Source organism: Scomber scombrus, chromosome 9, assembly GCF_963691925.1.
Source record: "Scomber scombrus chromosome 9, fScoSco1.1, whole genome shotgun sequence".
NCBI classification, from domain to species: domain Eukaryota; kingdom Metazoa; phylum Chordata; class Actinopteri; order Scombriformes; family Scombridae; genus Scomber; species Scomber scombrus.
In genome coordinates this window covers 16,577,393-16,591,662 of record NC_084978.1, presented here as the reverse complement: position 1 = coordinate 16,591,662, position 14,270 = coordinate 16,577,393, and the positions used below count along the sequence as shown (strand labels likewise).

At 40.0% G+C, this 14,270-nt stretch overlaps 1 protein-coding gene across 2 annotated transcripts in view; it reads left to right on the top strand.

The window, feature by feature from the left end:
- Positions 1–11,074: 11,074 nt before the first annotated feature.
- Positions 11,075–14,270, top strand: part of slc43a3b (solute carrier family 43 member 3b) — an 18,398-nt gene continuing 15,202 nt past the window's right edge. The window contains exon 1 of one of the 2 annotated variants that reach the window (XM_062426030.1): positions 11,075–11,222. The gene's annotated coding sequence lies outside the window, so the exon portion shown is untranslated. Of the gene's footprint in view, positions 11,243–14,270 lie in introns of both variants that reach the window. The other variant, XM_062426028.1, reaches the window with a different exon arrangement.

Sequence of the window (14,270 nt, the reverse complement as noted above, 5' to 3'; positions counted from 1 at the left end):
TGTTTAATACTTCTTTTTGTTGTTCCTGAAATAGATCTGTAAGTGCTTTGGTTACTTGTTTAGTATGAGCAGTGATTTCTTTAGTCATTTGCTCCATGGCTTCCTGTAGCTCCAGTTGGTTGTGCTAATGTTTCTCAGCATTTTTTAAGCTACTGTTGACTCCCAGAGTCACAAAAGATTTCCTTTGACATTGCAGGCTGGTATTCTCAATTTCACTGCTGTCTTCTGTTATAACTATTTTCTATGGAAGCCCATTTCCACCACTGTGATGAAAAAAAAAAGATCCTGTAAGTCATTATAAGAAACTATCTCAAAATAATGACTTAGTTTCTCATTATTTTGAGATACTAAGTCATTATTATGAGATAGTATCTCAAAATAATGAGAAACTATCTCATAATAACGTTATGTCCCAACTGGTTTCCAATTTAACTGGTTTCCTTACCGAACAGCTCCAGCTGCGTTGCGCTTCCGTCAGCAGATTCGTCACAAATTCACAAATATACACAGCATATTACTGGAGATTTTTAAGTCGGTTATATAGTGCTCAATTCCTGAAAAGATATTTGCTGCAGTACATGTGAACTGCGACTTGAAAATCGCCAGAAATATGTTGTCTACATCTGTGAATTGGACATGACCCGATTTTGCAAACTGTTCATTCATTGGATGAGCCCAGAATAGGTTGGGGGGATTAAATATCTCTTCTGGTCTGGGAATGCCTCGGGATTCCCCAGGAGAAGCTGACCAGTATTGCTGGGGAGGAGGATGTCTGGGTTCCATTGCTTAGCCTAATGCCACCACGACCCGGCCCTGGATAAGCAGCAGTTAATGGATGGATGGAGGGGACTGATGAGCTTAGAGAATTCCCAAAGGTTCATGTCCAATAGAAAGCGAGGAAATTCCTGGGTACGCACTGGGTTTAACAGTGGAGACTCCATTGATACTTCCTCCATTTCACACAGCAAAGACTCTTAGTGGCCATTTTGTTTTCCTTTGTTCCAGAAATGAGTAAAGCTTTGTCTTCGAAATGGCATGGTTTTAATTTTTTTAATTTTAATTATTTATTATTTTCTGTCATTCAATTATGTTTCCGTTTGGTCCCATTTTTTTTTTTGACAGTTTGGCTTTTAGGTCTCTTTTGTTGCTGGATTTTTTGTTTGTTTTTTTCAGTTTGGGGTACCAGCTATATTTGTCTCTAGGCATTTAAGATTAGTCAGTTTCCATTTATATATTTTAAATCAAACTTCACACAAGGGCAAGAACCATTTATAGTAAACACCTTTCACATTGAATAACCATATACACGTCAATGTAAATAAAGCAATCATTTACACTCAGATTTCACAGGATCTCAAGGTCCCTAACAAAATGAGGTCCAACTGAAAATTCCACCACAGGTTCTTTCTCAGTATAAATGTCAGTTTCAGAAAATACAAAAATAAAAGTTCAGGTCATAATTTCAGTCAGTTCAGTGAAATTAGCAACCAAAAAGTTGTAAGTGGGGGAGAAGAAAAACACTTTGTCAGGTACTCGCAAGTCAGTCATGAATTCAGTCCAGGTTGGTGAATGATTAACGTTTGGAAAGGAGTTAACCTCTTTTTACCTTGCTCTGATGAGTCTACTTATACTTCCCTCTACGGAAGGGTTTGAGCATGAACAAGGGATGTATCTGAGTTGCTGTTTTAAAGTGGGTGTATGCAAGTTGTTAATACCAGTGATTAAGTTTAGGTTGTAACACCTTGCAACATTTTAAGGTTGATATCTATGTAAGTTGAAGTGTGATATTCTCCCACCTCTTTCGCATGCACATTCACCTGTCGCTGTTGCTGGTTTGTGCGGGCGTGGCTTGGACGGACTCACTGACGGGAGGGGGAGAAGCGGGGTGGAATTTAGAGGCAGGAGTAGATGCTATTTTCAAATCTCTCAAAGCTCTCTTGCTAGCTTTCCAACCCTACCTTTAAGTGTTGTATATGAAGAGGGCATAAGTTTCAAGTCCCCATGTTATACTGTACTACCAGTAATTTCAATGAAACTGAATTTTTATTAAAGAGTGTTCTTATGAGATTGAGGTCGTTTTTATACAAATTTCCATAATACATCTTCATTACCATTATAACCACCAATGACTTGTAAAACACTTAACGCCTTCTGGAAGAGTAACAGTAGTCTGAAGCCAGAGTATTTGACATGATCTTTATTGAATTCTGAAAGCTTGGTTCATGCTGTTGAAATCCAGCACCTAGTATCCATGGCGCTGAAAGACCAGAGCAACATTAGTACAAGTAACAGGGCTTCATATTCTTGCCTGACCCCTTCCAGCTTACCTTGCCCAGGTTGTATCCACCAGATGGCTGCATGAAGCTGCCACGAGAAGGAGCAGACACACCAGCTGCTGCACCACCTTGTCCACTGAATATGAATGATTATCTTTAATGACATTTTTCTCAAAAATAACATTTGATGACAGCCAAACTTTGGAAGAACATATCTCACTGAACATTTGGTGTTAAATATTAGATGTGAAAGATGATGTTTTTTTTATCACCATGAAGCGGAGACTTTCCTCTTTACAGACTTATAGAAAACTAAAAATGTGTTTCTGGGTCAGAGTGAGTCAAAATAATGGATCAGGTCACAAATGTAATGTTTCATTCATCTTAATTGTGCTATGTTCTCATTTATCATTTATTACTTTCAACTTGTGTGAAAATGATAAGGACTGGTCTGAGGAGTGGAAGGTTGAGGGGCAGAGGAACATTATGGACAGCAGGGGGAGCCTGACTCCACAGATGATACAGATATGATATGGTGCATAGATAGTTTTCCCAGATTTTTGTCCATCACTGCACACACCCTGGCTTGGTTTGTTGAGTGTTTAATGAACACATCTGAGCAAGATCATGGGTGGGAGGGGCAGATGGTTCTCACTTTTGCAGATTCACGATAGTGACCTGTAACCTCTACATAGTGAAGGGCCAAAATTGGATATTACATTTATTGCACACTATTTGTAAGAGTGGAACTCAGATGCTTGATAAATTAAGTCCTATTAATAGAACATGGAAAATGTACACCAGGTAGGTTAATAATATTAATGACCCAGCACAAAAGTAACTAAGTACATTTACCCAAGCACTTATGCACAATTTTGAGGTACTTCATTACTTTCTCAACCCTCTACATACCCTGTGGGACTTAAAGCCACAATGTGCTCACTCCATCATTCCCTATTCTTGGAAACATGTCTGCACCCCCCCCCCCTAAATTAAGTTAATCTCAGCTAGTGTGTCCATCACGGTTCTTCACTGGGTCATTTGTAATGTCCACGGCTGATTACAGAAGCTACATAAATAATTGTATGGTAAAGTATGTGTTAAACATGTGGCTAAAGGATTATAAATGAGAAAATGACTAGAAAATTGTTATGACCACCATTTCTAAGCCAGAGCTTTAATTTAAAAACAATGCATTGTTTTATGCTGTATTAACCATGGGATAATAAAATGTGGTTTTAATGGGACCTTACATGCTGCAAGTTAGTATTGTTGGCCATAATCTACCAAAATAAAGGCCTTTAAAATACCCTTTTCAATCCCTTGTGAGGCCCAAAGGTTAAGGACTTGTACCACAAGTGGGATGAAGGCTGCAAGATGATGGCATTTATACTATGTGGGTCACTTTAGGAGCCACATCCTGATTGGCCAGCTATGTGCATACAAATTTCAATGGGAAATTAGAGATTACCCATAGGATTCCACCTGTGCTTATATAACAAGCGTTTCAATATTTTAAACTTTGTTCCCTCATGACTACAGCTATAGTTTACTGGCACAGCAACACCATTAACTGGGTCTATCAGTTTATGCCCAGTTTTCCCTTGCAACATTTTAATGCTGATAGCCATGTGATTTAATGGTAATATTCAACCCACTGAAGGTCTTGGCCCAAGATAATTCCCAGTTTAGCATTTTGATTGCAGTGGTGAACATTGACATCAGCCCACCACTAATGGTTAAATCTACAGAGCTCACAACTGCAAAATTCATGCTTGTGCACCATGTAGTTAAGTGAACTGGAACATGCAAAGTCACATATTGCTTTGTTGGTTAAGTAGATGTATGGCTATTCCACTACATGACAGGTGTAGTATGTCAAAGGCTAGTTACAGGCCCCATGTTGTATACTGTACACTAAGCATTACCCAAACTGCACACTTTTATGCAATTGTTACAAGCCTGAGGTCACTAAACTTTCAAATACATTTTCATTGCCATTTTGGCCACTCAAGACTTGTAAGACACTTGCAGCCTTCTGGAAGAGTAACAGTAGTCTGAAGCCAAAGTAGTTTTGATCTTTATTGAATTCTGAAAGCTTGGTTCATGCTGTTGAGATCCACCACCTAGTATCCATGGCGCTGAAAGACGAGAGCAACATTAGTACAAGTAATAGTAGGGCTCCATATTGTTGTCTGACCCTTCCAGCTTACCTTGCCCAGGTTGTATCTACCAGCTGCTGCACCTTAACCATAATGGGCCTTCACAGCTGGCCTGGGGTCCTTAGAGCGCTGGGGGACTGCCACGGTCTCAGTCTGCTGTGCAGGGTAGTATCTTTTGTAGTGAGCGTCTTCCCAGTTGTCCATTCCCTGCTCTTGGTTGAAGGTCAAGTGAGTGTATGTGCCTGGAGGATACTGGCCAGTCAGGAACATGTAGTCATAGTAAGGGTAATTGCCCCTGGCCCGGTAGCCACCACCCCAGTAACGACCCATGCCGGGCCCTGGCAGAGGTTGGCTGGTGAAGGCTTGTCCAGCAGATGCTTGAATAGGAAGAGGAGGAGGATAGAAGCCTTGGTCCTCGGTCTCCATCTCATAGTCACCATGCTCAAAGGCTTCCTCAAGATGGGACAACTCTCCTGCCTGGTACGCTGGAGGAGGGGGAGGATAAATGGGTGGGCTCACATTCGCAGGGCCACTGGAACCAATGCCATGATTGCCAGCTGACCTTTCCATACCTGCAGAGACACCACTTAGAGGGGCAACAGCCCAATTCATGTCTGAGAAGGATAAAGAAAAAAATAAGCTGTAGTTTGACCAGATGCCTCACAGATCTGGATATTTAAGACACATTGCAGAATAGCAACATGGCAAGCATCAGAAGTGTTACCTCCTGAGGCAGGTTGAAATGCAGCTCCTGAATGTGCAGAACTGGCAGGGTTTAGCCTCACAGAATCACCCCTGTATCCCGACAGAGCAGGTCCAGAAGAGGAACTAGAGCTAAAAGATGCTGCTGCTTCTCTCTGAACCCCAATCTGAGAGGAGCCAGCAAAAGGGGCAGCATCATTGTAGTTCTGGGAAGCACTTGATTTGGGGCCTGGGTAGAAAAGAAAGCAAATTAGAAGAAAGTTCAGCTGAAAGCATGCAACATTTTCCTGGAGTGTATGTTGATAGTTTACCTTGCTTAACAGGGAGGCAGCATGTATCCACAATCAGCAAAGCAAAGAGGGAAGCCCTGTAATGATTCAAAAAAGACAAAACAACAGATATTTCCCAGCAAACATTAAAGAGACCACTGAAAGCTACAACTACATACCCTGCGCGGAACCAAGCAGTCATCATATTGAAGGCCAAGCGTAAAGAAACTGTCTAATGTGAATGGTTATAAATGTTGCCAGAGACCAAACTCGACCAATCAGAGCCTAACGAGTTAATGATGGACAGCTGATGGTGGATGACTCTCAGGTAAGGTGGATTAGTCCTCAAACCTCACCAATTAGTCTAACACAGGTGCAAAAGGTTGATCTGTTGCCTTTATTTTTCTCTTTTTATGCAGCTAGTGAGTACATAAATTAATGTTTTATTTGCGTTTGTTGGCATTTTGTATGACACATTTTTGTTGCTTCGGTCACAATTTTTTACTTTAACATTTATAGTCAGGGCCATTTATATAACATTGTGAAATTATGTACACATATTTCACAAAATTAAGTCTGGCCCGGATCTACCATACAGGCAATCTGGGCAAGTGCCTAGTGTTCCCTTGATCAGAAAGGGGCCCTCCGTGATGGGAGAAAAAATATAGGGGAGACCGGGGTTGGTTGTCACAGTGCTTATTACAGACACACTAGAGGGCGCTGTGACATGATGTTGTTATCAGATAGTCAGCCTAACATCCTGCCCATTTTGCATTGGTCATTTTGTGGAACACACTCAAAACATTGAAGTGAGGAGATATTTTGTAATTTTTAAGGGTCAGAGTAATTTTTCCTGTTGCTGTTGTTTTTGTATTAAAAGCTTGTAGGTTATTAGTCATTTAAAAATCAAACACTTATTAAAAAGCCAAAGATAATAACTTTGATTTGAGTCCATTTTTAGCTGGCAAGCTAAAGCCATGTGGGGGGGGGGGGGGGGGTTGGGTCCGGTACATACACCGGTATGTTATGAAACAATGGTTTCAGAAACAGACACACTCTCTTGATGTTGATAACTATTGTTGCTTTCATGTGAAGAAAATCCAGTCTCATGACTGACTGTTTCAGTTCTCATTTTGACGTTAGTATCAACTAGTGTGCGAGAAAAATGATCACTTAGCAGAAAATGGACAGTACTGGCTGAAACCAAAAGCCCAGTGGAGAAGTCAAAAGAAAGAGAAGAGGAATAGAAAAAAAACGGCTGCAAGAAGAAAAAAAAGTCCTATGAAAAAAGTCGTATTTGCAGTAAGGAGGCTTTCTGTACTCTCTTCGATGCCTACAGTTTGAGTTAATGAAGGAGCTGGACTTTTAGCACCTGATCTCTGACTTTGCAAAGAGAGGGGAAAGAAAGATGAACATGTAATGGTAAGAACCATTATTTTTATGTGTGCATTTAGTTTGCTTAACGTGTTTTGCATCACTGTGGTGTGACGCTGTTTGTTGTGTGGTAGTTGATGTCAGGTGCATTATATGTTGGCTTTTGCAATGTGTGAAGTTGCACAGCTCAGTGACTTATTTTGAAACCAGTATTCAGCTGTGCTGTGTGTATGTTCTCACTCAGTCACATGTATCAGTAATAACTGTTGTGCTGTCTGTTTGGGTGGTTTTCAGTGAACACTGATATTACCATCATCTTCAGCCATACACTGCCTTCAGATGATTTAATCCACTGTATCATTGTTTTGTGATTTGTGAGTGCAGAAATATTTCAGCTCTTGGTTTATTGAAGTGTAGGCAGACCTGCTCCCAGCTCAGCTCAACTACTTTCAACTACTTATTCAGCTTTTGACCAACAGGTGTGTGATTTGACATGTTAGCTTGACTGGAAGCTCAAAATAATTTTAATGGGCAGGGTGGGTAACATCGGGTGGACGTGATTTGTGTGGCGAGATGGTGTGGAGGGTCCATGGGGCCACTGGGGGGACTAATCCAGCCTTGCCTTAAGTAAATTATGAAACAATAACTACCAATGACTAATTTATGCCTTACATACACACAGCTTGTGTCAGTTCTGCTGCTGCACAATATTGACATTCTGACCAATCAGTTCTCTTGGAAAATGGCCTGCCCATTCTTAGAAGATCCTGTCGAATTTGGTGCGCGGATCGTGAGAGGAACGCTTAGGAGAGAAAGAGTTTTTAGGGATACATGCAATCCCCTTATTGTTGGAGGGGTATTGTTGGTTGCCCTCCCCCTGTCTTTTTTAAACTGCATGTTTTCCTGTTGGCTGCAAACAATATCAAATAAATTCTGTTGATTTCATCCATACAACAGAGACAGTGTGAAGAAATAAAGCCTTGTCACTGACTGCTTTGAAGTATGTTTTTGTACTTGTTCTTGACTTGTTCCCAAGTCCGTTTAGCTCCACTAGGGTTGCATCTGAAATAATTAAGTTAATAATCAAGGGCGGTTCTAGGGAGGGGCCAACAGGGGCCACTGCCCCCATATCTCTGAGTCAGGATCCCCCCTGTGGCCCCCCCAACGAAGAGTCTGCATTAATAACTAGAAAATTCCAGGGAAATTTTGAGTGCCACGGGACTGCTGCCGGAATGAGTACACGATTTATTTCCAGTGTTCAAAAGTCACCCTGATCATATTCTGGTTTCGAGTATTAAGTACATCTTACTAGTCAGTATCAGGTGTAATGTACTTTATTCTCAACTTAACATCCCTGAAATATTAAGTAAATGTTCATTATATTTAAGCATAAATAATATTTATTTAAACTAATTAATAAAAGTCAACTTTATTTTTTTCACAGACATGAACATCACTGTTATGAAATTAATAAGTAAATTTTATCATTAAGAGAGTAGATTTTATTATAGTTTTTTATGACTGGAATTTTCTTGGAAATTGACTGGAAATATTCCAGTATTTCAATTTCAATATTCCAGTTAATCATATTTAAGCATAAATAATATTTATTTAAACTAATTAAATTCCCTGTAAAGAAAGAATAAATATGTGTTCTGAGTTTGACATGCCACAGAAAAGTGTGTTGTTAACCACCCTGCCAAATGTGAATGATTAAAAAAATTGCCAAATATGTGAAATTGGACTTCAAAGTTGTGTAAAAATCAGCCGTGGAAGCCCCGCCCACTACCCAGCGTCACCTGTCAATCAAAGTCACCACCTCTGTGGGCGTTCCCGCCGAGTCAGCTGAAGCCCCGCCCCCTACAGAGTGTCAACTGTTAATCAAAGTCACCACCTCTACCCTAAACATGGATGCTATTGCTGAGAGCTAGCTTGGTTAACTGACAAAATAGACAGACAGGAATCAGCCAATCACAGAAAAGTAGGTCAGTTTCCGCCCAGCAACAGGCTGTCAAGGACAGCAGAGGTTCTACGGTTGCTACGGTGATTTGAGAATCTGGTGATTTTTCAGTTTTTATTTTATTCAGGTATTCCTTAAAATGAGCGCGTAAGCTCAGTGCAAAGACAGAGTGAGATTCTTTTGAAAAAAAACAGACAATTACATTACAGTCAATGGGGAGCAAGACAGGTATTGCCGCCGGTCTCGGCCCCCCCGTTTAAATTTTGTGCAGACCCCGCCTGTCAATGTCACATTTTATGAATCCCAACACCTATGTCTACATTTTGACAAAAAAATATTTGTCTCCTTTTCACGGTTGGGCCGTGAGCTCGAGATAAAAATAAAAATTAAGTTCATATTTTACTGCTTCTCACACTCAAGCTAACTGACGCTTCCACTCTAACTTTGAAGAAAAAGTGATTTCCACTCCTCATTTGACTGCTCATAGTTTGAAAAGTTTACATGTTATGTAAAAACTGTTTGGTGTTTTGGAGAGAGCACAAGTTTTCCTCCGTTTCAAAGTTTGAAACACATTTCTACGTGCAGGTATGAGAGAGCTAGGTGACTCTGAAAAAAGGTGAAATTTTGTGGTTTAAAAAAAAAATTCCCATTCATTTTCAATGGAGAAATTTCCCGGTATTTTGGGAATAACTCTGGGAAAAATTGGATTCTGGACATTCTGAATAATAGCACCCATCTGCCGATCGAGCCGCACGTTTTGATGTATATATTGTTGGGGTTTTCTCAAAGCTGTGGGAGGAGTTACGCGCCGAAATTTGGCGGAAGAATAAAAAGAAGAAGAATCATAAGTATGGTGAAGATTAATAGATGCCTCGGAGCGTAGGACCCGTGGCACTAATAAAATGACTTCTTGCGATGATTCGCGATGAGGTTGTATGTGCCCCTCTAACAAAAAAGCTGGCCCCAACCTGGCCCCTCCATTAAAACTGGTCTAGAACCGACACTGTTAATAATAATGGTCACACATGGCATAACTGCAGAAACATGAATTTATGGAACGCACAACTACTCGTGCCGTCACGGTGAGGAATTAATAGTCCAACACAAAACGTGCTCACAGTGCTGAGCCTCAAAAGAACTCAATGGAAAATACAAACGAAAGGAAAGGCACTGAGGAAGCGCTCTGCCCGAAACGTCTGTGCTGTAATAAAGTGAAATTGAGTGCTGTCCGTGTCCGATAAATTAATATTGTATAATCTCACGAATTTACGCATTAACAGAGTCCTTCCTGGCTTTTGCTGTGGCAACAGTGTTGATTTTGGCAATGGATGATGTGTTTGAATTCTTCATATTTTTGAAGAATAATTGTCTGCTCCTCCATGGTAAAGTAGCCTGCTTTGCAGAGTTTCTCCATGTTTGCGATTAGTCAGACGCTTTTATGTGAGCGTGCAGTGATCCAGATTGGAAAACCTTGGGTTCAATTACCGAGTTGATAACCAGCTTCGTAGTACCGTTAGTCAGGATTGCGAATGTCTGGGTAAATCAACCCAGGTAATGGAGAGATATCCTTGGTATGTTAATCCAGCTTCATAGTACAGGCCTCAGGTCTGTCTAATGTGCATCATAAATTACAACATGGTTATTTTATTAGTTAAACTAACAGAAAAGTCTTTCATCGGCTGTTTTATGTTGTGTTCAGCAAAGACCAAAAGATCAGAGAAGATTTTTTATATCATAATCGAATTATTTGTAGTATGACAAAGTTCAGGCCCGCCCTATATATTTTGACTTGTCATTATCAGGCATGTTTTAGTTGATGAAAGTAAACAACTCTCACAGGAGCCATGCAATGTTACTAAATGACCACACTGGGGAGCCAACAGACTAAACAATCCAAGTGTGCCCTGTATTTACAGGCTATACACATTTCTATATTGTTGTAGGCTAAATTGCTCAGCTTTAAAAAAAAAAAAAAAAAAAAAAAAAAAAAAAAAAAAAAGGAATGTATTTATTTGTTCTAACATATTGCCTATCAAATCTTGAAAATGGTGAGATGATGAAGCTGTAGCCTGTACTTTCAATTATTTGATGATGGTGGGGAAGTCATCCCAACATGTATTTAATTTAATTGGAAGACTAATGCATTTTCAAAAACTTTAAATACTACAACCCTGTTTAAAATGTTAAATCCAGTTTAACGACAAGGACTCCTAGCAGTAACCCCTTTTCCTATTACTTTAAAGAGGAGGTAGCTCAATGTTTTCAGGAACTGTGAAGGAGGGCGTTTGGACCTGGAGGAAACACTACGAGAGATCAGTGATGGGTGCGGAGCGCAGCAGTGAAGACTAATGTGTTTTTATCAGGGGGAGGAAAAAAAAGCTCTCTACCCCGCCCAGCCTGTCAACAGCGGCCGCAGCATGTGGGTCCTCACACCCCATGGTTCAGACAATATGTGGACGATATGGACAATAGGATCACGGTAGGAGGCCATAACATCACGTAAGTTTACATCCTGCTATGAAAGGGCGTCACACATCACACAGCTATACAGTGAAATAGATCAGAAGCTCTCCTGATCCTGATCCCATGCGCGACATTTACGTCAAAGCTGATGTTTTCTTTTGTTTATACACACACATATAGCTCAGTGTGGGCAGCAGCTACAGACCAGCAGACCAGCAGTTATAGCCCCAAGCAAAGGGTTGAGCTGACACTGCATCGTGTGAATGTTATATGCAGCATTAAGTCAGCGAGAGGGAGTTGTAGCTGTGAGATTTTATGCATGGATTTATCCGAAGCAGGTCTCATTCAAACAAATTTAAGCACATCTAAGTCGTGTATTTTGATTCAGTGCTGAACTTCATGTAGCATGCACTAGAGCTTGGCTTAATTGAACTGTAGTCAAATTACTGCCACGTATGAGCAAAAGGGAGAATGACTGTGCTGTTGAATAATGTTAAAGCACATCCTGATAATAAATGCATGCTGCATAACTTTTCTACATAGGCAGTATTCTTAAAAAGCACACTGATCAATGAGACACCGATCAATCAGGAAAAGGTGTGTGTTTGTGTATAGGTGTTCATCCTCCTTGAGGTTTGGGTTAGAGCTTCAATGTTGAGTTGATCTAATCAAACAACAGAAAATGGATCGTCTGTCTGGATCCAGCTTCTAAAATGAATACAATATAATACAGATTAGTAGATTCTTTATTCTTCTTTGATCATAGGATCATAGTAAACAGTGATCAACAGACCAAACAATTAGTCATTCTAGTTGTTAATAATTAAGAAAATAATCGATAATGAAAATAACTTTTGTTGCAGTCCAAATTTAGATCTCATGCAAGTTCACCTGATCTGCAGAGGAGGTCGTGGAACCTTTTAAAGTCTTGTATATTGTGTGTCTGACATGCCGTATTTGGAATAAAAATAATACACTAATATGTAATAATGTCTATGTAATCAATTTGGAGTTTCCTCCCCAAAACATAACACAAAAGAACTTGATACTCGTATCTGAGTAGCAACTTTATGTCATGGTAGGAAGCCAAAAGAAGGTCAGAAAAGTCAGAAAAGTTTGAGATACTATGTCTTGTATTCATGTTGTGCAACATTCTTTAAATAAAAAGGGAGAGGAGCTAGATGTTTGTGAAAGCCTGAGGAGGATATGCATGCAGCATAGTAATTATATTTGGTGAGAAGGACTTGCTTTACACGTGCTGGTGCCTCTTTGCATCTGTATGAGTGCAAATAGCGGGAAGGATCACTTATCTGAAGAGCTTTGCTATTAATATTTAATTAATATCTCTCACTTGCATTTGTGGCTTCCCTATAAATTTAAAAGCTATATTTACTGTTCTGTAAAGGCTGATATAGTGACAATATTCACTAGGTGAAATTGCATTTAACTATGTACCCGCAGTGCAGCCTGTAACAGCAATATTGGGATACTGGGAGACACAGAACAGAACACACAATCATCTTTCATGATGAAATTGTCCACTGCATATGTATAACATAAGTATTACAAGATAAGGAGCTAATTTTCCATTAAACAAATTACAATTAAGTTGCGAATCCACTGCAGTATGACTCTCAAACATCAGCAGACTCTTGTATCCCCTGTGGTGATATTCTGCCAGACCTGACCATTTTGAAGAGTGAAACTGGTCATTCCAACATTCAGTCATAGTAACAAACTGCTTGGTTTTTGCATGGTCTTCAGGTAAAGGATTTCTCCCTTAGAAACAGAAAATATGTCACTACCCTGCTATGCTCTGCATGATTTACATTGTATGTAAATATGAACAGACTTTAATTGACGGAGGTTTAGTATTTTCTCGGGTAGTATTGTGTTGCTCTTGACCTTTTAATCATTAACCAGGTTGTCATTTCAAGTGTTTGTTTAACCTCGTCAGTGGACAGAGAGACATTGATTTCTTCATGCTCTGCTAGTTGAGGTGTGGATTCAACTGGCTTAATTCAGTCAAATTGAGTCCACTTAAATACATTTTATAAGTTTATACAATTCTGTGTAATAAAAAGGTTTTTTGTCCATCAGGAGAAATGAAGAACCCCACATAGACAGGTGATGAATTAAATGAAAAACCTGAATTAATGAGTGGAGAAACATAATGAGCCCAGATGCTTCCACACAGGTGTACCACATGGTACAATTAAGCAGTTTACATCCAAACATGATCTGTGCTATGTATAAAAATGCTCAGCAGGCCCAGTTCATTCTGATTTCTGATCAAGATGTCAAGAGGGAACGATCTAAGAGACTTTGAAAGAGGGTTCATTGTTGGGGCACAGATAGATTTCTGATCAAGATGTCAAGAGGGAACGATCTAAGAGACTTTGAAAGAGGGTTCATTGTTGGGGCACAGATGGCAGGAGCTTCAGTCACAATGACAGCTCAACTTGTTGGCTGTTTAATAGGAACAGTGACTAAAATGACATCTGCATTTATATCTATGGGAAAGACATCATTAAATAGGGTTGAAAATTGTGGTCGACAGCACATATTTGATGACCGTGATGCTTGTGCATTAGTGTGATATGTGAGGAAAAACAGAAGAGTAACTCCTCCCTAGGTGACTGAGAATGTCAATGCAGGATGAGATCAGACTGTCTGCAGGAACAGTCCACAATTACATAGAGAGGAATATTATAATAGGGTTGCAGTAAACCCCTCATTACAAAGATGAATGCACATTTAAGAGTTCAGGGGCGGGTGAGTCCGTTTGTGGCTTACACTAAGAGGAGAGGAATGATACAGGCCTGCATGATTGACCCCTACAGTGAGAGCATCCAGTGGCTCTGTTCTGCTGTGGGGGGCATTTTGCTGGCATGGTTTGGGTCCACTTGTCCCCTTAGAGAAAGAAATCACTGCAAATCAACACAAAATGGTCTCTGCCAGGATGGCAATGCCCCCATCCATAAGGCATGATGGGTCACTGAATGGTTTGATAAGTATGAAAATGATGTGAATCATATGCTATAACTTCACAGACACCAGATCT